Source organism: Gnatocerus cornutus, chromosome 2, assembly GCF_029298725.1.
Source record: "Gnatocerus cornutus isolate USDA-ARS CGAHR chromosome 2, icGnaCorn1.1, whole genome shotgun sequence".
Taxonomy (NCBI): domain Eukaryota; kingdom Metazoa; phylum Arthropoda; class Insecta; order Coleoptera; family Tenebrionidae; genus Gnatocerus; species Gnatocerus cornutus.
In genome coordinates, this window is record NC_142234.1 from 17,568,100 (window position 1) to 17,594,357 (window position 26,258).

Below are 26,258 nucleotides of genomic sequence, written 5' to 3' on the forward strand. Positions count from 1 at the left end.
ATTTTATTCCTGTTTCACTATTGTAAACATATTCTCGTATTATGAAGATTTTGGAAAGTATATCTTGAGGAAATTGAGTTTCAGCCGTGAACAGAACATACTTTAAAAACTGATTGTTGTCCGACAATTTCCAATACGATCGGACGGAAATAAATGTTTTAAAATACGAAACCTGGGAGCTCTTGTTTGTTTAGTCGCTACAACAACATTTTTTTAATAAAGGTCGTAAATCGTGATGCTGCTTTTACAAAATTGCTTTTTAATAGGAGTGGGAAAAATTAAAGAGTTCCGTAATGAGATAATGTCGCATTCAATCTAACTTAAAGGAACCAGGATAAAAATATAAGTAGTTTAAATCAATATGAAAATTTTGGAAATTTTTTGTTTGTTTTGAAAATGAAAATATTTTACTTTTACTTAGACTTTTGTGCTCCATAATTTTGGATTTTGACTCATTTAAATAAAAGATCAAAAATACAAACTTCCGCTGTCAAAGGGATCAAGTTACCCAACTCACAGAACCTAATAAAAATGTAGAAAAAACTATTGTTCTTGGTCAGTTTTTTCCTTCAAACTTAACAATTTATGAAAGATTAATTTCGTGTAGTATCATTCTGTTGAAATAGCTTTTTGAAAAATTCTTTTTCAACATTTGCTCAATGAAGGAATACGATCACGCTCTATTGCATTTGTTTTAATTACTATAAAATCACGTTTCATAAAACCAGGTAAAGCAAAAAATAATTTTTGTCGGATTGCTGTAGTTGAAATTTTGAACAAATATCATAAAAACGCAATCTACATTAAAATTAACTAAAAAGCGGTAGGATCAGGTTGAGCGAATTTAATAACAATGCTGCGAAATGAACTTTTCACAAAAACATTCCCATTCTGTATTCAGAGTCTTTCATATTTACACAGTTTTGTAGCAACTTCAATGTAATCCAACGATAAATTTAATTAACTACGTATATACAATTAAATCTGAGTTTATAAATCATCTAAATTCAGTGTAAGCTAGGAATCGTTCGATACGTAAATGACAAGTTTATCTCCTACTGGTGACACCTGCATTAGCACTATACCTGATAAATTATTCATTTTTTTCCATACGCTTCATTTATTTACATAAAGTTAATCAGTTTATAATTAACAAAAAAGGTACATAACGTCGTATTATTCAAATTCGTTTCCATTAACTAACCCGCGATTTTATCTAAATTCATTCCTGTATATTCAGGTTTAATTCGAACCAAAAGACGAGATTGAGTGGTATTATCACAATAATCATAAAAAATCTAATTTGAAGCGCTTCGTACAAATAGACCGTGTTTTTATGTCCAAAGACTTTTACAGCGCAGTCACAAAAATGTACCCGTTTAAAATGACATATGTGTATGAGGAATGACAGGACCGTGTCTGGAATTTAAAGCTGACTATTTGAAGGACTCACCGCCAGGACCTGTTAGTTCTAGGCAGAATTTAATAAAATTCTTTTATGATGGAGTAATTTCTTAAACATGCAAACTATAAAGTTCTACCCGAACAATATTGCCCGTGCTTGTAAAATTAATTAAAGAAGTTACAACGGAACGTAAACTGTCGCAAGTACAACAAATTAACAACTGCACCGGTAACAATGTCAGAATTGAAACAGTGGTGCATTTCGAAAACTTGTATGGTCATCTAATTTATTCGTTTAGCTTGCATGCACTAGGCGACACAACAAAACCTGAGGGAACATTTTATGAAACCAACTGGACTTAACTTTGAAACAAAGTGGTTGGACCACATCCTTGTCCTATTGTTTGTTTCTTTAATTATGAAAGCTCCAGAAACGGTCTAGAGAGCATGAGTGGACCAAAGCGTTGTCTACAAATAAACTGTGAGCTTCTGCGATAGATAAGCCGGTGGCTGTAAATATTTTAATTTGCCGTAACCGTCTGAAACGAAGCTGGTGTGAAACATTTTGCTGTCTTATTCTATTAAGGTCTCGCTCGACCACTTACCTTCCGGTACATTAGCCGGAGCAGGATGGGAATAATCGGAGTCAAGCCGTGGAGTCTTCAAATGAAGTTACAGAAGGGAGAAGGCACAATTACTAGCCATTTGCATATTGCTTGTTGAATAATTTGTCTGAAAAATTAACACAGATGCTAATAATCTTCAAAATTCCGGCGAGGCCGGAATATGAAATTCACTTCGCCAAAGTTTTAATGAAATTAAAATGGTTTGTGAGATGTGTGGTCGAAGTTGATGAAGTCCCGGCAACAAACTAACACAATGGCATTGTGTAGTTACAATTTTCAAACTTCCAAAAAGAGAACTCGACTCAAATATGATAACAGTACGTGAATCTCCACACAAGTGTCTCCTAATTCCCATATCGTAACCATTATGACGACTCGTTCCATGTCAGAATTCGAGAATGGTTAAAACTATGTAACAATCCTGGTATTATTCCGAAGGGTAAAGCGTATCTCCAACTCCTGTGTATACAGATTAGGGTAATCCTTTATAAATCCGTTCATAAAATCGCTATCTTCTATACTCACTGGTACCCAAACGTCAAGTTAAGTCGATGGATACCACAAGAATTTAAATCAGTTTTTACACCCCCAAAAAACGACATCTCAAATTTAAAATCGCTCCAACTTCGAACATTAAAGAGGAGTTACCTCTACGAAAGGGAATGCTCGAAGAGCTTGCCAAATTGACTGTGTTTTGTAACGTATTTTACGAATGATAGATTTTCTGCTTGTATTGCAAATTTAAAAACCCTAAAACGGTTGTGCTTTTTTATGGGATACATTAAACGAGTTCAAACAACTACGACGGTGCGACAAGAGTTTAGTGAGCTTCACAAAGCTGAAAAATAAAAAACTGTTTAACAGTTTGTTGCGGAATTGACGTTTTTAGTGCGTTTTAATGTTGCTAATTTTTCCTGGAATTAACAAGATTTATATTAATGGAATAAATAAACAGACAGAACTAAATCCAGAAAGTACTTAACGGGAATTTCGATTACCTTGGCGAAAGGTGGTTTCGAATATTTTATTTTGAAAACTTTGTATTTGAACCTGTTTTAATCCCAGTAGTTTCATAATTATCGAAAGATCCATCCGAAATCTGTCAACAGATGATTAAAGTTGTCAGGTTAATGCTCTTCATAACAAATACTGAGTCGAAACAATGCGGGAAAAGTTAATTGAATAAAAGTTAGTGTTATTCAATTTGGCACGCCGAGTGAAAAAACGAAATGGAGGGTTTGTTTCATATACATTCAATTTGAGCTAATTTAATAATTTGGTATTAACTACGTTTTATATCAAATGAGCTAAAATACATAAAGTATTATTTATTTAAGTATTAAGTGCTTGTCGGTGTAGCAAGGTTTAAGCGTAAATAAAATAAAATAAAATGTTCAGTTCTGATTAAATGATTTATTTTTTGTTGCCTACAGAATAAATTGGAATGGAATTGATGCCAATTATAGATTTACTAAATAATTCAATTTTATAAATTTAGGGAATGGTGCAAATTGAAAATTATTTTACAAAAACATTAGGATACATCTGTGTATATTCACAAAATTGCTAGTTTATTACCGATGAAAAGCATCCATATTTTTTATTCATATTTGTATGTGCTATATTAGGTTGTGTGCTAATAAACAATACATGAATCAATTTCAAATTTTTATTCATTCAATTTTTACAATTACAATAATTTTTATTTAGGGGCCCTAAACTACACATGAGATGTTCTAAGATTTGGCTCTAATAGAATGTTTTGTTTACTTGATTTAAAGGTGGGCAAATGTTACAGAGAATCTAAAGAGATTTGAGCATCCCTTGTTTGAAAAGTAAAATATCTTATCCTAACCCAATTTAAACAGTTCCATTCAATCAAAATTTCAAAAATATGTGAAGCTACAAGTGTTACCTAAGGCCGCACTCTACATCACGTTTAACATATTAATATACTCAGACAAATATTAGAATAGTTCGCTTCTAGGTATGAAATTACATATTATAATCCTGTAACGTGGCAATTTATTGCTTGAGTATCGAGCTGGAACCGGATAATCTAGGCTGAACGTCATTATTGAATTATTTAAAATTCACACAATTAATTGAAATGTCATTCCGTAATTGACACGCAATTCCGGTCATGACTAATGAATATTTGAGATGAATGTAGGGCAAGTTGCAATCTCCTTCCAGCAGAAAGAATGACCTTCCATAATCCGGCTGACTTTCAAATTCAGTTAATAATTTATAAGAAAGGGTTTATTGTTGTGTCTCAGGAGAAAACATTTCCGGGGCCCCTTACCCCAAAGAAAATATTGCAAGAAGTCTAGACAATTTCGCCACGATATAAATTTCCACAAAATAAAACAGTGCTCTATTGACTTCTGCAACGATTTTATATGTAAATAAACATTTATGTGGAAGATAGAGAGGAAGTTATATGGAAAGCATTCTTCATGCTTGCGTGAAAGTTTAATGTCTGGAGGAGTAGATATTCGTGCAGAGATGGGTTACCATACAAAGCACCATAATATATAACCTATGTTTGGGTATATCTACGTGTCCCGCATTACCTGCATAGGTACAAGACCGAATATTTCACTTTGGTCGATGTTAATAATGCAGAACGCTGTTTCTCTTTTGTTATGTGGTCGCTTTTAGCGCGGCTTTCAGGGTATATGGCTCGACTCTCCCGACGTTACCAGTTTCCACCAGTCCTACTTTATAGTGTAAATTGGTCCCTTATATGCTACAGATGCAATGTTTAAAGTTGTGTAAACATCATTAAGTATGCGTCTGCTACTGTACACACGTTACCGAATTGAATTTCCATCTGAGAAATTTAATACTGACAGAGTTTATTCGGATCTTATCGCTTCTATACGAGCTTCAAAGTTTTTACAAAATATCAAAAAAATTTAATGGAATTTCATCTTCCAGGAAAATTTATGAAAACTGCTTCAGTCTAGATACGATAATATTCAGAATAAAAGGCCGCTGACTTCGGGAATGTAATTACACATTATATCCAAGTCTAACCCGCAAAATTAAACTGTTCTCAAGCACGGAAAAACTATTTGCCAAACTTTAAAGCCGTGCTAGGAAATAATAAGAGTTTTTCTAAACTCCACCAATATTTTAATTATTATTGCGAAAATGCCATGATAATATACGAAGATTAATTTAGATTTAAATTTTTGTTCTGTCAGCTTTACACTTTTAATTCAAATGTGTCTGTTTAAACTTAAAAGCATTTTTATATTGACCGAAGCTTTCATAATCAAACTCAGATTACACACTCCTTTCGATAATAAATTACATAATTGATTTTACTCGGCCAGTCCATTGTTTGTTCTACATTGTTTATTGTTCAATGTTTATTGGTTTGTGTTTGTGGCTTTGAAAGTCAAATAATTTGTGTCTTTATCAGGATTGAAAACAGATTTTTTTAATTGAGCCGATTATTATTATTGTTTAGACTTTTAGTAGGATTAGTAGGTATATTAAAGTTATCAAATAGAACAAACCGAATTTAAAGAAGCAAATAATCCAAGAAGTCTAAAGTATTTAAATAAAAGATCCAATATATCGGTTCTATTGAATGCGAAGATTAATTCAAACAATTTTTGAATGTCTGAAGCATCAAATAAATCCGAAAGACACAAGGGAATTGAAACCATATGAGGAATTCTGGAATATTCGATGAATCTGAAAATTTTCTCAAACAATATTTAATAATCGAAATGTGGCAAATTCGGAGAGTAGGGCAATTTGCAAAAATCTGACGAATTTAAAGGAAAATAGGGAAGAAACCAAAAATGTTAGGAATTATAATTATTATTATCAGATTAGATCTGAAGATTTCAAACATCTAAAGATGAAAAATTTTAAACTACGAGAACAATAGATCGCAGGATCGAAAAGAATTCACGGGATGATGAACGCCGCTGTTGAATATTAAATTTTCGCTCTATCTCGGTAACGCATGTTTCTTAAGAATTCAAAGTGGAAAAATAAAGAGGTGAACTTGTAAAACTATGACTTTTGATGTAAAGTCGTTCTGTAATTGATTTAAGATTTGCAAACTTTTTCCAATACAAATTCTCTTTCAAACTACTTACTCGTGCTTTGCGTTTGGATTAAATTAGCATCAAACTTTGATTTCCACATTTCCACCTCAATTACGTTTTAGTACCGTAATTGTCAAAAATAATGAAATGCATATCGCAGAAAGGAACCCAGAATGAAAAGCGGCATTGAATATAAAATTTAATGAATTGCATTGAAGTGCTCTTTAGCTTATCAATGAAAGCAAGAAAATTCAATACGTTTGTATAGGACCGGCTGAGTTTTAAAAATTCAATCTGATATTCCGCAACTCGATTAAATTAAACACAACTGTTGGAGTGTAACAAATTTTTGTTTACATAAGTGTAAGAAATTCCCTTCGTGAAAAACTTCTCATCAAGTCTGAAGTTGTTACAGGTGCAAAATGAACGTCTAGTTTGAGGAAATCAAGGATGTATTTCTCGTTGAAAAAGGAGGAAAAAAATCAATTGAAGGAAAAGTTTGAGAGGACAGACAGAAAGAAAGTTGGTCAATTCAAGCGAAACTAAGTTGAGTTGTAGAAGGCATTTAGTGGTGGAGTAATAAATGCTTTCGTATTTTAAAAGTTATCGACTTAAAACCGGAGAAAATGTGGGAATTTAGCGGGGAGATAATGGCTTATTTAACTTTGCCCACATTTCCTAAATTAATTAATGCAACTAAATCGGGATATTAACCCAGCGCGCTGTAAATAACAAAGTTGTATATTTCTGTTTAATCCATTGGTTAGTAATTTTGCTATGAATACAGCAGAAGAGTCACCCATATATCATAATTAGCGAAGCTTAGAAGCTTTGTGCATTGGCTTTGAGTCCATGTTGGAGTCTTGTATCGTTCCTAACGGTAATCCCTTTAACAGTCCAAAGTTTCAAATCCCTGTCAAACAATAATAAACAAGATAACAACAAACAACAACATATTTTAATTAGATTATGTCAGCGCTGTATTAACTCCTTACAAGATGGAATGGACGTATCGCGACTGAAAAACTTGGTCGCCACCCATGAAACAAAATCGATTCAAACTGTAATTGTTTATTGGTATTTCCTTTCCTGGAAGTTGAGTTAGCAAACTTTACTTAATTGTTTCGAAAATCAGTTAGCAAGTTAGTAACGAAATAAGAGAGAATAAAACAATCCTTTCTCACATGTCATGTCCAATAGGGGTTGGATGTGCGAAAATCTGGGGTCTCCCCTTGGTTAGGATTCGGATCGCCGAACTCATCAAACACTGCAGGAAAATAAAGCGTTTTCTCGGTTCTGCATTATTTACGGTTTGACCTGGCAGCTATGTTATTAAAGAAGTAAATCAAACACTGCACCTGTATTCCAGCCCGGTTACTGTCAGTTTATGTCACCGCATTTTTCCCATGTCAATGCTTTATTAAAAGCTGAACCGACAAATCATCGGATCTTATGTCGACCTCATATAAAAATAATTTAAAAAAGTTTTTCTTGACACTTTCGAATTTATAGGTTGGCACTAAAATCTAGCGATGCATCTGCCAAATTATTATTCGAAAAGCCCCAAATGCAACACGCAATCAGGTGTTCTGACTTAGCGCAGATATGAAATATTTATGTATTTGCGTGTCATGTTTAAACAAATTATTTATTGCGCTCCAAAGCGCACAATAGAATTAATACACATTTGACAGGCACATGAATTTATTACACACAAAGTTTACATTTTTAAAAATCTAAAACTGCTGGTGAATGATTGATCAAAAAGCATTTTCTAAATTTTGTGGACTTGTTTAATTTTTCATATTTTTCTCAAATTGTTTAAATTCTGTGATCAAACACTATGCCTTCAAAATTTAGGTTAATTCTACTGTTTAAAATAATGGTTCATCAAAATTTTATTGCACTTCTGGCCTGATTGCTTTAATCTGAAATCAATAATAATTATCAAACAATTTATTGATTAGGTACTCTAGAATTTATTTAAAAGAAATTCGTATGTGAGTATTGACTAAATTTGTGCTTAGATTGGAGTCTATAGAAGTTGGCTGTCTCGCATTTGAGTGTTTCTGCATATATCACCAGTACATTTTAACTCTCGACCACCTCGTCTGAATAATTTATGTTTAAATTGAAACATGTCCGTTTCGGAGACACGGATCCATAAATTTCGCGATTCGAATCCGCATTATAGCTCGAACAGATGTCAGAAGTGTCAGGACTTTACCATACACTCTGCTGTAGCGACCAAAGCCAATAGCTTTGATAAATCAACGCGAGCCTCGGGGACTGCCAGGATTTACACCGCAGGACGAGCGCATTGCAGGAGTCTGCAGAAACCTGTACAGATACCTGAAAGTTTTCTCTAATAACCCAAGCAAAACGATACGCTTATAAAACATGCTCTAAAACAATGTAATAACATACAAACTTAGATTGTAGTTTAAGCCTCTAAAATTCATTTTGGACGTAATCTCATAAGCCAACAGGCATTGTTTTCATAATATTATATAGAGAATTAACTTTCCCTAAAGCTAGATTAAAAATAAACGACGGACGAAACTAATTAACCTCAACAAAATTGTATTATTTTAGAATTAATGCGAGCTACAGTTAAATTTTTATACACGTCAAAAACAAAGAATTATTTTCAAATTTTGAGAAAACTTGTATAATTAAGTTTTAATTGTTTAAGAAAGTTTTCGCATGCTTCTGGGCTACAATGTGTTAGTTATACGCAAATGTGTCGAGGGCTTTATTATCTTGCTAATTTCATACACTTCAGTTAGCCTTGCTCTTTGCAAAATGTACACTTGTGTCATGGAAGTTATTTTGTGTAAGATACATACTTAATGATTTAATTTCTCGATAATATTAAGTTATGCTCGAGTTTATTAAATTATAAACACCAAGTGGTTTAACTTAATTAAAACTCTAACAATAGTTTCACTTTTATTGTGATCAAAATTCTGAGAACCACACGGAAAGAATTCAAATCCAACAAAATTCTTAGTTTCTGCTTCTACAAGGTGATAAAAAAAGGCGCCCATGAGTGGAAGTACCATGTCCTTTTTAGTTAAACCATCTCAGAAATCACAGCAAAATAATCTAAACCTATTCCTTTTTACATTAAGTATTTTTTGCCATGAAATTCTGTCCAACCCATTCAAATAAAATTTTACATTCAGCAGTTTCCGAAACTAAGCAACTACTACTAAGTGCCTTAAAATGGTGCAACATCAAAAAAATTTCCACTAAGCCAAGAAATGGTACTTTTAAAAATACCTGAAATTTGGTTTAAAGCACTTTTTGTTCTTTTTTTGGTACAAAATATCATTAACTTTAAAAAAATGTGATGTCTAGCAATGAAATTGTTATAAAAAGTGTATCCAAATAAAGTTTGAACGTTTATACAGGGTCCGGCAACACTTGTGTCCACCCCCAAAATCGTCTTTAATTTTAAAGTTACAATTTTGAAAATGTGCATACGTTCATAGTTGACAAAGCTCTAGAAGCTGACGCAAAAATTTGTTTTTTTATCACGGTTTGGTTAGCGTCGCGACGCCTAAGAAGTATAATTTTTAGCGATTTTTGAGTTTTTGCGGAAATATTCGCAAATTCAATTTTTTTTCAATATAACTGTGAAAGAAATATCTCAGTTTTTATTTTAAATCAAATGCAAATTGTGTTTAAAATTTGCGAAAAAAACGTTGTTTTATCAAGTTAGTTTTCAAAATTATGGCAGCGCATCGGCAAACTACGTTTACACCAAAATTTCACAAGTCACTTCATTCTCTCTTATAAAGGTTAATTTTGATTAACACGGGCATGTTGCACTTTATGGACATCAGAAATCGATAATTAACATCGACAAAGCGACAATTTCACCAAGTAAGACTTTTGTTACAATCTAAAGCGAGCCAAAGGATAGATTTCATTTGTGACACAAGATGTTGATAGATGGGTGTAAACGTAGTTCTCAATTTTGACATAATGAAATTGGAAACTAATTTGATGAAACAGCATTTTTTTCTCATATTTTGAAGACAATTTGCATTGAATCTAAAATAACAACTGAGATATTTTTAACACATTTATATCGAAAAAAAATTAAATTAATGGTTGATATCACAAACCCCTACAATTAACTAAAAGTTACATTTTTACGGCGTCGCGACGCCAAAACTATCAGTGATAAAAATCTAGTTTTTGCGCCAGCTTCTAGAGCGTTGTCAACTTTGAGCGTATGCAAATTTTCAAAAATTTCTCTTTAAAATTAAAGACGATTTTGGGGGTGGACACAAGTGTTGCCAGACCCTGTATAGTCGAACAAAAAATGTAGAATTATATTTAATATGTTTATTAATTGTGCCAAATCACAACAATTTAGAACAAGAATAAGTGGCGATTTTATAAATTTTCAATGTTAGGACAAACCAAAATTTTGCTTAATTTTTCCTCAATTTAATGACAGTGGTAACTCCACAGAGTATAAAATTGAATTTGGAAGAATAATAAACAAACTATTTTCTAAATTAAAATGGAAAATACAAATTTCCAAACCCTGTACAATTATACAAATTTAATTGCCAAAAAGGTGTTGAAATTTTATCTAAAAAGAAAAAAATATGCTCTCTAATAATATGTAACTTATCCGGCGAATTCTCCACTTTCCTTTTACACCTCTGACATTATTGAAGCAAATTCGTGTTTGCCTGGAATGGGCTATTAATTTTCCGCGATATAGAATATAGATTCCCACATCGCGCTCGAAGGTAAATACAACAGCTTTGACTTCATGTTCAATGCATGTAATTGGCTGTACTTTCCTTTCGGAACAAGATAGAGACTAGACAAAGTAATTTCTTGCATAGAATCGACTCGGTTCATGTCTGATCTAAAACCTTATCAGCTTTCATATATGCATAACATTACCACTTCAATAGCACACAATGGTTCAATTTAGGTCCCGCCACGATAATCGAGCTGCGTTTTCATGCATGCGACTCTAATTGCTTCAGGAAAAATTTGACAAAAGCTCAAGGTATACTCTGCGTGCCACAAATACGCTAACAATAGTTTTTCATGTTTCATTACTTTATGAAGCTGTATTTATAAACGCATCAGCGTTTGCATCTTTATTAAGGTTGATTATGTGCGGAAATTTTGAAGATTTTGCAATATTGTACGTTGTGGCTTAATTCAAAACCTCAATTTAAAATTATACAAAATAAAAAAGCTCCCGGGAAAAATGCAAAACTTCGCATAGGACACTGGGCCCCGCAACAAAACAATTTAATTTTGCATATCAGCGTCTATAAACTCCAGTAATCACATTTCTGGTAATTTTGCCTGATGTGATTACCATGACATTTTATGAACTGACATTTTGGAGGTCATCCAGTTTGTGATAGGGATTTCATTCCGTTGGAAAACATCCCTATCAAATTTTCCTAATGGCAGATGTGGATTTTGCAGTTAACTAAGCTAATTGTTTAGGGCTTTGCTAATTGTCGCATTATCTTACCCCGAAAGCTCAAAAAGCCGACTTGAAACGCAATTAAACGACAAAATATACTTTGTACAATAATTCCGCTGACGTCGATTATCCTGCTCTAACAAAGTTGAAAGGTTAATCAACCACCCAGAATGCAATTGTCTTAGTGTCGAGGTTGCAGTGACTAGAGCTTTCAAGCAGCGACATAAAGTGAAAAGCATGTGTCAACGGATTCACCGCCACCTTAGCCGCCGCCGGAGACACAACCCACTACACATGCTTACGGTCCAAATTCCTTTGTTTCTGTTGTTCTCCAAGTGTTCTCACCCTAACAGCCAAGCAACGCAACTGCATACAATTTCAAACCTTATTTCTGTTAAATATAGAGAGCTTTGCAAGCTCCTGGCGCATTGCGGTACCGTTCCGACCTCGGCAGGAGCTAGAGCTTTCGTTTAGGGAACAGAGCTTAGTTTTTGTTTGCCGATCATTACCGAATTGGTTCGATTTTCATGTGCACGTCTTAAAATATCAATGGATATGAACGGGATGTAAATAGTTATGGTCGAGTAATAATTTTTGAAATTACTACGAGACAACTATTACGCAATTTTCACATTCTGGCTCCGCAAAAAATCTTTCGCTTGCTTTTTATAAGATAAGTTTCCGAATTTATTACGACCGGCGAAGATGTCATGGAAACCCCGATGCAAAAAGCCTCGCAGATTTTTAATATCGCGTCTTAAAATAACACAAATTCGATAACAGTTTTATTTATGTTGTAACAAATATTTTGTTTGTATTTTATTGGATTATACATATTTTTGCAGGCGTAAATCATTGATATGAGTCGTACGTAACCACGCTACGAGATTTATCACATTTTCCTGCAAGAAAATACGACGTAAGTGAATTATTGTTAGCTACAACTAGAATTGGAAAAATGTTACTCGCCTGTTTAATCAGTAATCACAATATTTTTATGTGCTTGGCTCGATCATTTTAATGGCATCTAATGTGCAATTTTACATTTACAACTTGTTATAAACGAACATAAAGGATAGTAAAGTGAAAATACATCTGTTTGTGATAATAATAGTAAATAGTTTATTATACAGGATTCAGCTCTTAATCACAAAAAGCAATTATCTTGTAATAAAAAATTTAAATTTTCTTTGAAAATTTTATGATACACTCGTTGTTTGTCCTGATTGATTGACAGGCCTACGTAGAGCTAAAACATTCGCGATTTTTCAAAATTCAGTTCATAAAGAAACACAATCATGAAAATTTTTTGTAGGTACCACACGTTCGACATTCTCTTCTTATACTAGGTATTTAATTGTTGGAATTTTTTATCGCATTTTGCTTCAAGAATCTGTTTCCAATTCTGATCCTTAGGTCAGTGACTGATAAATTAAAAATCTAGCTGAGTCAGATGTCAGTTTAAAACAAAAATTTATTTTCGGCCTTTGGCCAAAAGTTGGTCTCTTTGCCCTCACAACGGCCTGGCATTAATTTAATTCATTTCGGTCAAAATCAATGAAATTTGAACTAACGCCAGACGACAAAAATCGGTCAAACCGCCAATGACATGTAATCGTTTGTGTCAGATTGCTAACAGCAACACATTTCTGCTATTTCGATCGTCTGCATTTGCATTTTCAACTCTTCTGTCGTTAAAAATAGATGACGGGTTAGGTGCAGCTCTAATGATTTATTGATTTCGACCTAAGCAATGTTAGATCTCAAAAACGGTTTTTAGAAACAACGCGAGCTTTTCCACTCTGTGGTTTTACACGTAATTAATAAAAATTCCATCAAGTCCATAATTAATTATACACCGAAATAATCAGTCAGTGTTGCTCAATTCCCTAGACGCAACCACACAATCGTTCCACATGGAAGTGCCCACACGAAACGCGATTTCATTCCCATAATAAATTAACCCTTTAACCCCGAAATTCTTTGATGATGTATGACGTGACACTTTGGACTTTCAACGGCAGTAAATAAAAAATAAGCAATTTGACTAATAACGAAAATGGAAATAACTCCAACTAAATTAATTACGAAGAGTCCTTTCACCCCTGTCTGCACTAACAATGAAATCATGAATTCGCATTGTGAATAAACTTATTGGGGACACTTGCTTGGCGCGAATAATGGGGCTATGAATTTAGTACTTAGTAAACCGTGAAGTCTCAATTAGCCGCCCAATTAGTTGTTTGTCCAATGTCGATTCTGCCAAGTTCCAAATAGCCGAGACATCGTCTCAGTGCAGGAGAAAAATTTCGGACAATGCCATTGTTTACGACTATCGATTGATTGTACCTACGTATTGTGTTTTCCGCTCATCAAGGGTTATTTCATGGATGAAATATCGCTTGCTTTAATTAGTAATTGAAGGTTGTCTACTACAAAACGAACAACCTTAATATCAGGTGAATCTCACTAATTTCATTTAATATGTAAAACTCAAGCTTGAGTCTGCAATTTAAATAAATTACATACGTAAGCAGTTCTGTAGTTATCGACATTCCAAATTCAAATTTTCATCTTGCAAACTTTTGCCGGGAATTGATTTTGGTCTAAATTCTTTATTTTAAATAGGATCGCTTGTGTCAACTTGATGCCACTGATCTCGAGTTATGTAAATTTGCACAACGTAATAATTCCGTTACTTTGGATAAAAAATTAAAGCTCACAGTAGCTACAAGTCTTAACTATAAGTTGTGCTGAGAATTGTTAATTTTCAGCGCTCCCGCAGCCAAATGAAGTTCTTAATTCCTTCGTCTGATTTTTTGTTTACATTTCCATGTGATTTTTTATTTTGAAACGTGCCGAGCGTAAAATTAGAAAAGCAATTGATAACTCCGATATCCCATCAAACTGAACAAAAATTAGAAGCAATAAATCATTCTAGCAATATTAAGAAGCATTGCAAAACGCTTCGTAACATTCGATTAATCAAAAACTCTGCAAAATATTTTAATCGAAATCTGAGTCTCTTTATGTGCGATTTTTATGAATAAATTTCAAACTTAAATATTTGCTACTGATCTCCTTAAACTTGTCTAAAACTTAAATTTACCTGTAAGAATTTCCGATATTCGCTTTGTACCATTTTCCTTTTGAATAAAACGCACTTGCAAGCAGGTAGTCTTTTATGTTTTTCACTGAAAATAAATTATTTTTTTTCAAAAGCACCTGCCGGTAATTTCAAATAAACTGGTGGAGTGTAAATAACACACTTCTCGAGTGAGATGCGATAAAAATAATGTAAAAAGACGTACTCTACCTCTGAAAATTGTCTAATAATTGCGTTTTTTATCAGGAAATATTCGCGATGATTCAGTACGTGCACAAACGCATTTGGGCATAAATCACGTTTTATTACCTGCAACTACAAAACTAATTTAAATGTATCTGTATATTTTACGCGTATCTGATGTTGAATCCGAAGTATGACTTTCTACCATCCTGCTCCATTTATACTGAAACCGTGAAAATGGGCTTTAATAAAGTATGCAGTTATAAATTGTTTAGCAGTAAACTTTTCGTCAATTACGGTAGCATAAATTGTACTTTAAACTCATTCAAGCTTTTAATAAAACGGTAGGTAAGAGATTTATAAATTGTCATTCTCTCGAGAAAATGTCATTTCAAATTGTATAGTTATTCAAATAAACTTGTGGGGTGCGTCAAGACGCACCCCTTGCTAATTACTTTGAAATTTTGTTTGTCATCCAATGAATTCCCTTTAGAACACTTTACAGCATTGTGGCGAAGAAATCCATCTAATGTTATTGTTACACCCTTTTTCTTTGATTCGATAGCCGGTGCTACAACTCCAATTTACATCGCTTTTATGCAATTAATAAAAGCATTCAATTTCGTTACATGCAGTTGCACATTTTAATTACAGGCTTGGGATTTAAAGAATTTTAAACTAGTTAATTAGCTAATTTATTTCTATTTCAAAATGAGGTTCGCAGATATTTTCCGAACAACGCCAAGTTTGTTTCCACGACAGTTTTAATTCCAGTAAACTAATTTGAATAAGTTTTTCTATTTTGCAGACAAAGCACGGCAGTACAAACAAGCTTGTAAAGAATCTTAGAAAATATTTACACGGTTGTAGAAATATACCGAGGCAAGCCAATATAAATAAACCTTGCTAGATGACGGAAAAATCAATACACCTGTCTGCTATGGCCAGGGAAATTACAGCAATTTAGCTGGAATATTTCAAGCCGAGTAGTTATCCACTCCTTCACAAGCATTAAATTAAATGAATTAATATAACCGGTAAAAAATAACTTCACGAACTTAATTAACGTCATGTCACTTACAATAACAGAAATTTGCAACGTCATTTTCTCTTGTTTACCGAACATTTCGATGTAAATCACAATTTGCGCAAAACAATAGTAAACGAGTAAATGTACTTTGTCGGTAATGAAACACACAAATTAATTCATCTGGTGTGAAGTTGATTCAGCTTGTTTGAAAATACGTCAAATCTTGCTCTGTTTAAATGGCAGAATTTTACACGGAAGAAAAGAGATCAGTAGCTGTAATGGGGGTATTATGGACTTTTTTTTTTGGCTCCCATTGTGATTACCTATAACAATTTTCTGTTATGACAGCAACAGAGCTATTATAGTTCAGCCACGTTCGTCTGAGCCACCATAAAATCATAAACATTTGCGGGCGACCGCAACGGGACAGCTCGTGGTATTTTTAGATTTACGATGACGACCAGACAGCTGGCCTGTTTGGGGATGATTCTTATATTGCAGGGTGCTTTGGTAAATAAAGATCAGGTAGATATTTTAAATATTTGCAGATTGGGTTGTAATAAAAATTCTGTATTTACAAATGAAAATTTAATCCTCCACCTCGTTTTCGCTATCGTCACTTTCATCGTTTACATGTACAATAATTTCAGGAAATTGTGCTTCTGACAGATAACTATTTTCTATATTAACAATATGGTTGACGCAACTTTTCCAAAGTAAACTATCTAATTTTTTACATTTGGCCCTAATTAGGTCAACGAACTAAGTAAAGTTGTAACGCAAAGATACGAAAATGTAAAAGTTTAGTGGGGGATAGCACCCCGAATTAATTTGAATGTAACGAGCATTTCCACCACTGATTTAACTTTCATTCCCTAGTATTTTTTTAAATGACATTTAACGGTCCTTAATTATCTACTTTGGGTTTATGTATGTACCTGAACATCTCGGTACCTTATAAGCATAAGAGTCAATCTCAAATTTTTGTCAAAAATGAGTTAAATAACGTTATTTATTACTCTTTACGTTTTCTTTAAGACAGAGAAAAATAATCCCCATTAGATAAAAAACAAACGATTTTAGGTTTCTATAATAAAGGAACTAAGCTACCGCATCATGTTAGAAGCTTAAAGCCAACTCTTTGGAGTTTTTTTTACTCAACTGCTCCAAATTTATTCAAGGTAATGCAACCATGTTGTTAATATAAAAAATAGTTATCTGTCAGAAGCACAATTTCCTGAAATTATTGTACATGTAAACGATGAAAGTGACGATAGCGAAAGCGAGGTGGAGGATTAAATTTTCATTTGTACAGGGTCCGGCAACACTTGTGTCCACCCCCAAAATAGTCTTTAATTTTAAAGTTACAATTTTGAAAATTTGCACGCGCGCATAGTTGACAAAGGTCTAGAAGCTGACGCAAAAATTTGTCTTTTATCACGGTTTGGTTGGCGTCGCGACGCCTAAGAAGTATAATTTTTAGCGACTTTTGAGTTTTTGCGGAAATATTCGCGAATTCAATTTTTTTTCAACATAACAGTGATATAATATTTGAGTTTTTATTTTAAATCTAATGCAAATTGTCTTCAAAATTTGCGAAAAAAACGCTGTTTTATCAAGTTAGTTTTTAAAATTATGACAGCGCAGTGGCAAACTACGTTTACACCAAAATTTCACAAGTCACTTTATTCACTTTTACAAAGGTTAATTTTGATTAACACGGGCATGTTGCACTTTATGAACACCAGAAATCGTTAATTAACATCGACAAAGCGACAATTTCACTAATTAAGACTTTTGTTACAATCTAAAGCGGGCCAAAGGACAGATGTCATTTGTGACACAAGATGTTGACAGATGGGTGTAAACGTAGTTCCCAACTTTGACGTAATGAAATTGAAAACTAACTTGATAAAACAGCATTTTTTTCTCAAATTTTGAAGACAATTTGCATTGAATCTAAAATAACAACTGAGATATTTTTAACACATTTATATTCAAAAAAAATTAAATTAGGGGTTGATATCACAAACCCTTACAATTAAATAAAAATTACATTTTTAAGGCGTCGCGACGCCAAAACTATTGGTGATAAAAAACAAATTTTTGCGTCAGCTTCTAGAGCTTTGTCAACTGTGAGCGTATGCAAATTTTCAAAATTTTATCTTTAAAATTAAAGACGATTTTGGGGGTGGACACAAGTGTTGCCGGACCCTGTATAATACAGAATTTTTATTACAACCCAATCTGCAAATATTTAAAATATCTACCTGATCTTTATTTACCAAAGCACCCTGCAATATAAGAATCATCCCCAAACAGGCCAGCTGTCTGGTCGTCATCGTAAATCTGAAAATACCACGAGCTGTCCCGTTGCGGTCGCCCGCAAATGTTTATGATTTTATGGTGGCTCAGACGAACGTGGCTGAACTATAAGACGTTATCTGTTTATGGGCAAACGTGTGCTAGTGGAACTCATTGATGTGCACGATAACATAAGCATGAGCTTCCAACCCACGCTGTGCGGATATGGTCGTTTTGTTATAGATTGTTCCATTGCATTTGCATTTTATGTACCCTTCACTGTCATTTTCGCCAGAGATCGACCATACGTTTCGACCATATGACGGAAATGGCGCTAGCAGCCGTTTACAGCGGTCCTCCTTTTAGAAGCCTCGAATAATTACCTGCCGTACCTATATTTTTTTAATGAGTTTTAAAGCGGTAATTAATTGATTTTAATATGATAATTACAAGAAAACATTTACAGGAAATTAAACGCCGCACTCTCCATCTTCAATAAGATTAATGTTGAGTCTCTAACATACTTAATTAATTACGTTCCTCCAGAATATTAAATACCATCATTATCTAACAGTTTGGTAATACACCAACTTTCGAGCTTTGTTCGGCTCCAATGCTATCAAAAATCTGTTGAAATTTGCCAACATTCTTTTCAGAATTTTCGCGGCGAACAACAAAAGAAATGTTCCCGTCGTCTAATATTTTGTGAATCTTATTCTGTTTGTTTAAGATTTCCACACATATTCTTTCGAAAGGACTAACACAGTCAACAGTTCGCAGGCTTTGTGAAAGACCACTTTTCAATTTAAACGCAAATGAAGACGAAGAAATGTTTGCATTTTAGCGCTGTATTCACACACACGAAGCTAACTCGGTTGCCTCATTTCCAAAGAAAATTTTCGCTGAAATATGAATGTCGCTTACGAAGGGTAGGCTAACAACGAACGTGCAAAAGATGGATATGCGTACGTTTCGGGGTTGTAAATGCTAAGCGTAAAAGTGCTTGAGAAAAACGAAGCGCACGTAGTCTTTCAAAAATTTCAGTTAATTGGACTTGAAATTTTCCGACTACATAAATCCTGCGAGTTTTACAGCGGACTCTATCTTACTTAAGTATCGGTCTTATACAAGCTGAAGAGCTTAGATGATATAAGATCGTGTATATGAAGCATAAAATTATTGATAATAAAGAGGCCATAAAATATAACGCGTCACGTCGTTCTAAAAGTTATCGGAGAAACTCGATATATTATATTAAACTATCCGGTATTAAACCGGAGCTTACAAGACACTGCTGAAGTAATATAACATTTAAAACTTTTATTTGTCCAAGAAGCCGTTTCAAGATTCGAGTTTTGGAGGTTTAAAAAAAATATATTCTACATATTACAAATTCATTAAATTAATGCATTTTATAGTATATTATTATACGAGCATGTTAATAGACCTCTTATTTACGAGGTTGAGTTTGCAACACGAGCGAGTGGAGTAAATCAACCGAGTAAATAAGGGCAATGTCATGCGAGTGTAATACTATGCTTTATCTAAGACCACAAAAAAGTAGACATAAACCTTGGATTTTTTCGGCAAGAGATTTAAGGTTACAGCTTTGCAATGTCTAGCGGAGTACTCATTAATTTCATTCATGTTGAAACACTGTTTTCTTCTTCAAAATACACAAAGTTTATGACTTTTGTGAATTTTTAGTTGTCAAAATAAAATCTGACAGTTGTTTTCGTTGAGAATTAGGCTAATTTGATGAAACATTGGGTTATAGTGGTCATAACTAAATGACTTTCAGCCAATCAGAGCCCGCGATCAGTTCATTACTACACGGGTTCCAGTTTTGGCTATCACAACTTGTTTAAAGAGAATTACGTTATAAACGAATAACTAAATGGTCGTAGATAAAATATTTTATTTTGTTTTCCATATTCTCTAGATCTTTTCCATACGTTTGAAATGTTGCCTCTTCATATTCATTAAATTAATTGTATTTTCAGAAATGTTTTCTTTATTCCTGTTAATGTAAAATAAACACGTTCAGTTATGCAGTAAGTCTTCAAAATAATTACTCGTAGTTTGACAAAAATGGATTCAACAAAAACCAAAATTTTAACCCGGATAAGCCTAAAGAACTTTAATAATAACTTCAATTTTGCAAAATTGAATAAAGAATAGAAGAAAAATAATTGAATTAGACTTTTAATGGAATCATAATACAGTGAAAACTCAAATGCACATCGTGTAACACGAGAACCATAAATGGTAACAAGAAATTAAGAAATCAATGCGACCGATATTATCGTCAATTTAAAAATATGAAATTCATGAGTAATAGCCAACGTTTCCTAGAATTCTTGAATTATTGATTCGGCTAGTACATCGTGTTTACGATTCAATTATGGTAAACACAAGGGCGAGGTGATGTTATCATTACCTGTTTTACCGGAGTTTACTTAGAAAATGGCTGCTTCATACATAGCTAATTTTCACAGCACTAGAATCCCGGAAAACAGTAAAAATAGTCTGCATAAAAGTTCCAAGAAGACTCTCATTCGCTTCAGATAGTCTGACAGTAATAACAGGCTCGAGACCTGCGTGCGATTATCGTAATTTCCCTGTAATAGTTTAGTATTGAAACAGTTTACGAGATTTTTTCGTTTTACCTAGTTGACAAGGCATTATGCGGTGGTAAAATTATTGAACAAACCAGCATGTTGCACATGCAAACTCTACGAGTATTAGATAATGGTCCGACTAGTAGCCACTTGCTTGTTGAAACCAAGTTTCTGCACGCTACTCCTATAAAGTAAACCGGCTTCGACGCTTACGACCTAAATTTATATAATTTAAAAGTAATTGAATGTTTAGGTGGTTTGCAGGCAATCGTATTAACCGAGTCGTGTACCTCGTAAAAAATTAAATGAAGTAGATATAAATTTAAATGGAACTATAAAAAAACGTACCTTTGCATAGGTATGCAGTTTTCTACCGGGATAAAGCACAGCTTTCATTGCAAATGTGCAAGTTTGCATTTAAATGCGGGAATTTCAATTTCAGCAAGTCTAAAGAATGGAAAGTGTTGTTATTGTTTATTTAGCATGTGTTGAATGGAAAAGCGGAAAATATGCAAGAGGGTCGTTACTACACAAGTCACAGTATAGAGTGGAGTGGGTACTTTTAAATTAGCTGGTTGTTTGCAAGGAACGTTTTATTGAATTTCCCGTGCGTGCTGAGTCTTGGATGAGATACACAGACTTCACCTTTTGTTTGCTCTCGGACAATAGCATCGAATTAAAAAATGAAGGACCCATTTTTACCTTTGGCCATACTTAATGTATAAAACATTTTCTGATTAAATAATTACAGAAGGTTTCTTGTAAGTGAAATCAATCATGCTAGCAGAATTTAATATTGATGCTGATGCTATTATTTCCATGAACTGCATTTTAAAGGCACATATTGTGCACGCAGCAATAAAGTAGGACACGAATCTTGAAGTCAAAAAAAGAGCATGCGACATTACCGTCGTAGAGCAAATGTGCATTCCAACTAGAAGCAACAAGACGTAGAAACCTGTGGTGCCATAATAACCTCCAGCTTTCCTCAACTTTGTTTGCAAAAATCGCTCTATTTGAAGTTAATAATAATTCGCAAAGTTTGTATTAATCTTCCTCGTAAAGAGTTCTCGTGGTGGAATGTGCGGATTCCTGCTGGAAAGTTGCGCTTGTTTCAGTCGTGGAATTGGAAGTAATTTCCACCCCAAATGAAAAAATGTGTGTAAGTTACTTGGTCTGTACCGGCAGCCTACCGATCGATGGAAAATAATCTAGAACAACTCAGAATGTTACGAGCAAAGTTCCTATTCGCACACCTCGACAAATTACCACCGGAATTGCCGCGGCTTGCCTCTTGAAAATTACAACGCACGTAGTATAGCTGCGTTTTCACTCCCACGTAATTCCAACGCGACGCGGGTAAGACGAAGTCAATTACTGGTTTACAAGAGCATTGTGGATGGGGATCGATCGAAAAAGGTGCTCTTTTAATTTTCCGAATTCTAATCACACAAATGCGGGGGCTGCGCAAATCTGGAATGCGGCATGTATTAGTGCCTCATAAGCCGTTCACCACCACTAAAGAAGATGGAACTTTCCTCGGCCTGGATTCTCAGCGAATAATTGGGATTAATGGCCGAGTTTTATAACATTTAAAGCGGGAGCTTACGCGGCGGTATGTCTCACTAATTCTTCAGACGAGTTAGTTTTCACCGAAATTCTGACAATTGATTAACAATCTATTTCTTCCGCGGGATCATTTCGATTTACTAATAAATCTCCATAAAACCTTCTGCGCGATTCCGGGTCTTATATTTAAGTCACACGGTTACGGGCTCGACGAAAAATAGTCATCCTTTAGTTCATTTATATCTCTGTCACCGCATTTTAGCAAATTAGGAAACGTACTCGGAGAAATTGCTAACAGTATCTACTTTCTTTCGCTCCTGAGCAACATAGATACCCTGAAACGAAATGCGTTTACAACACTGAAACATTTAGCAATTTATAAAATCTTTATAACGGCACTTTCCGTCTCTCCAGCATTAAATTTTAAAATGCCACTCTTAGCTACATACATGAATGATATTTCCTGGAAAGAAAACAGACTGCTATTATTTTTCGAATAAGCAAAACGAACGGCTAAACTGCATGTTTCCAAATGGATTTGGGAATTGTCACCGAGGCAATTAAGGCACAGTTTCCGCCTAGAAAAAGCGCACGTACGCCGAGGTTACTAGCATCTAATTTCGCATTTCCCATAATTATAGGAAGTTACTCCAGCTAAATGGATATATCTTATTCGATTAAATGAGGGAGACTGCAATTCTGTAAGTTTGTGAAACTTTGAGAAGGTTGCCGCTGTGCGAGTATGATTAATGAGTAGCAAAATTATAGAGCAACGAATAAATCCTTCATAGTTATTATCCGAGTTTGATGTCAGAATTTTAAACAAAAATCGATTGTATTGTATATTATTTCGATTAACGTGGAGCGTTACCGTTTTAATTCATTGCGCTACAATTATACAAGTAATTAGATTCTATCGGAAAGAGTAAAATGGGATTATCCGCTCGGAATCTTTGTTTAATTGTAGAAATCTTCGAAACGGGAGTTTTCCATTAAAACTTTACAACATTTATCAAATCTTCCACTAGTTTACGACACTTGGAAGAGTTAATTTAATTGTAAGTAGAACACATGACACTGTTGAGCTTCTGTGGTTTGAGCCAGATTTTCAATCGGACCAAATGTGAGACTAGACTAAATTTAATTAAATTAGCAAGTTATCTATAGCTTCAGTGGAGTTAAAATTTTTGGCGCATCCACCATTTTTGCAATTTTTTTATTTTATTTGCACCAAATGTAAAATTAAAACAATTACCACAAAGATTTCTCGAGAGTTAGTTCTACTATTTACTTTCTATCTTTAAACTTGAACGGAACTACTTTTAAGCTGTTAGTTTAAAAGCAGTCTATAGAGGTTTTAAAAATAGCTATACAACTGCCACTATGTTCATTGCACATGCAATGCATTTTCGATAATAGCATTATGTAATTATCCTATAGAAATGCGTGTTGCACCTTCTTTCCCATATGTGTCACAAACACGCCGGTTCAATCATGGAATTTCAGGCAAATTAAATTAAATACTTCCGACAAAGGAATTGTGATAATCCTTTGTCACAAAATATTTTTTTAAAAAAATAAAATTGTACCACGAAAACATACACAATAATTCAGCGGAATTAAAATGAATTTTGCAAAAATTGTTGTTTCCGCAAAACTGCGATAAAATGGATTAGAGATCTAGACCAACATGAAAAATTTAAAACCTCTATTATTGGCCACAGTAAACATTCTAAATGCATTTAATTCGAACGAAAATACTGTTTCGCCGGCTGACACAGAAAAATCGCTTCATGTCCATTTAAAAATTAATCTCCTTTTTCCAATAAAAGCCTGGAAACAAAGTTGCAAACGCAGCATTTTTAGAAAAATATATGACGGTCCGCATGTGCGAAAATCACGTCTAAGTTTATTAGACATCAAAAACTGATTTAAACATGCACGTAAAACCATAAATTTACCTTGCACTAATCCGCAAAGTACGACAAAAAGATGAGTTGACACAGACGTTGCACACCGCAATGTTTAAACTCACAGATTGTATCTTAAATTAATGAAATTAGTCTTTTTCACTTGGCTGGAAAGTTTGGAAGTTCATGAATCGTTAAAAAAGTTAATTGGAATGAACATCCAGATGGCACATTGCAAGAAGTTTCCGTGGTATCATGTGGTCGAGCGCCTCGTGGTGAGTCCCGAAAAACTGGTGAAATTCACCGATTCGCCACTTCGACAACGGTAAACTGGAGCTGGATTTATCCAGGGAAACCCGGCAAAAGTCGCGCTGGCGCAGAAGGGCCAAACTTTGGCACGCCGTTCATTACTGCGATAATTGTACGAGTTTAAGGGTTGATTGCGTTTTTCCTAGTTTGTAAGAGTTGGCGTAGTGATTATTTGGAGGATATTGCCTAATTTCGGGGGTGGCTGCTAATAACCGGTGCGATTGATTAAAACCGCCTTTTAAAGCTTAAAACTTCTTTCGCTGAATTTATGACTTTTAATAAGTACAAAAGTGATAAATTGGGCAAGGTCGGGGGGTGGATTTCTGCAAACGAATCATTTTAAGAGGTTTGTTTCCATATTTTCCCGACGCAAAAATCTTATTACCGCCGCTAATAGTCACATTAACCCATTTGTCACGACAACTCGTAGCTTTTGACTTATTTATACAGGAGGATCGATGGACCACCACTGTGCTCGTTACGATCCTCTGGGCAAACAAATTGAATGAGATTAAAATACTACAAATGAAAAAACTTTCGACTTTGCTTAAATGGTTTTTTTCTCAATTAGATTTTCCACTTTAACTCCAGTCCAGTTCTTGGCCAATGCAATTGTTTTAAAGTGCGCAAGTTGTAGCGACGCCTTAACTGTTCTAAAGCGAGTATTATGCAATTCACGACACCCTACATGCACCTAAATCACCGCCAGCATTAGCTCTTGCCTCTTTTATTACGGTTCTGGAATGAAAGTTATTTGTCTCATAAGGGTCATCTGAATGAAATCAGATGTGGGACTTTTCCACGAAAATTTATTAAATTTGAAACCGAATTTTTAGAATTTTTACATCCAGCATTCATTGCTGCATCTGAAAAATTGAAATCCACAGGGTACGGCTGAAGTTTCTCTAAAATTGAAACTATTTAATTTTTATTGAGTCTGCAATAAAAAATTAATTAATACCAACTGCAACATGCAGTTTTTATATCTAGACAAAGTTTACTTAATTAAACAGCACATAAAATTTTAAATCTCCATGCGTTTTAATTTCCGTTGAGTTGGAATTCATACTGCAAAAATTAAATGTTGACCATCTATGTTGTATAGGTGTTCATTTTATCGATAATTTAAAATTAAAATCAGCTTTCCACCGCCCCGAATCTGTTTTCCCCACGTTTGCTTACATTTTTCCAGAACATAGGTTTCAATAACCTTCCTCTTGCCACTAAGTAAAGAATGTTTCAATCCTCTCTATAAAATAGAGGCATTTCTTAATGTTTTAAAGCTTTGGAGCGACATCCCTCTTGCATTATTGAGACACGGATTTAACAACACTTAAAAAGCACTGTCGGGAACTATCACATGCGTCGCTTTTTCCGTCATATTACTGTCCCTTCATGGATTGTAATCCCTGTCGACGACCGTACACAAAAACGGAAAAACCAATCGATATATTTTGTTTTGACGAGCACCGGAAGATATCCAAACAAACATTCTGTATTATTACCAGTTTGCATTTTTTAAATGCACGAGATATGTATTCAGCGTTTTTCTGGTATTCCCTGGAGCTTCGAATCTCCCAAGGTGGCACTTGGAAACCCTCGAGGTCGAGGCAGGGCCCTTTCTCAAGCCTTCCTGACAGCTCT

The 26,258-nt window shown here is 34.2% G+C and overlaps 1 long non-coding RNA gene across 1 annotated transcript in view; it reads right to left on the bottom strand.

Annotated features, from left to right (window-relative positions):
- Positions 1-24,626, bottom strand: part of LOC148179626 (uncharacterized) — an 84,163-nt gene extending 59,537 nt beyond the window's left edge. Inside the window, exon 1 of the long non-coding RNA XR_015771781.1 lies at positions 24,357-24,626. This is a non-coding gene — a long non-coding RNA (uncharacterized LOC148179626). The remainder of the gene's footprint in view (positions 1-24,356) is intronic.
- Positions 24,627-26,258: the final 1,632 nt, after the last annotated feature.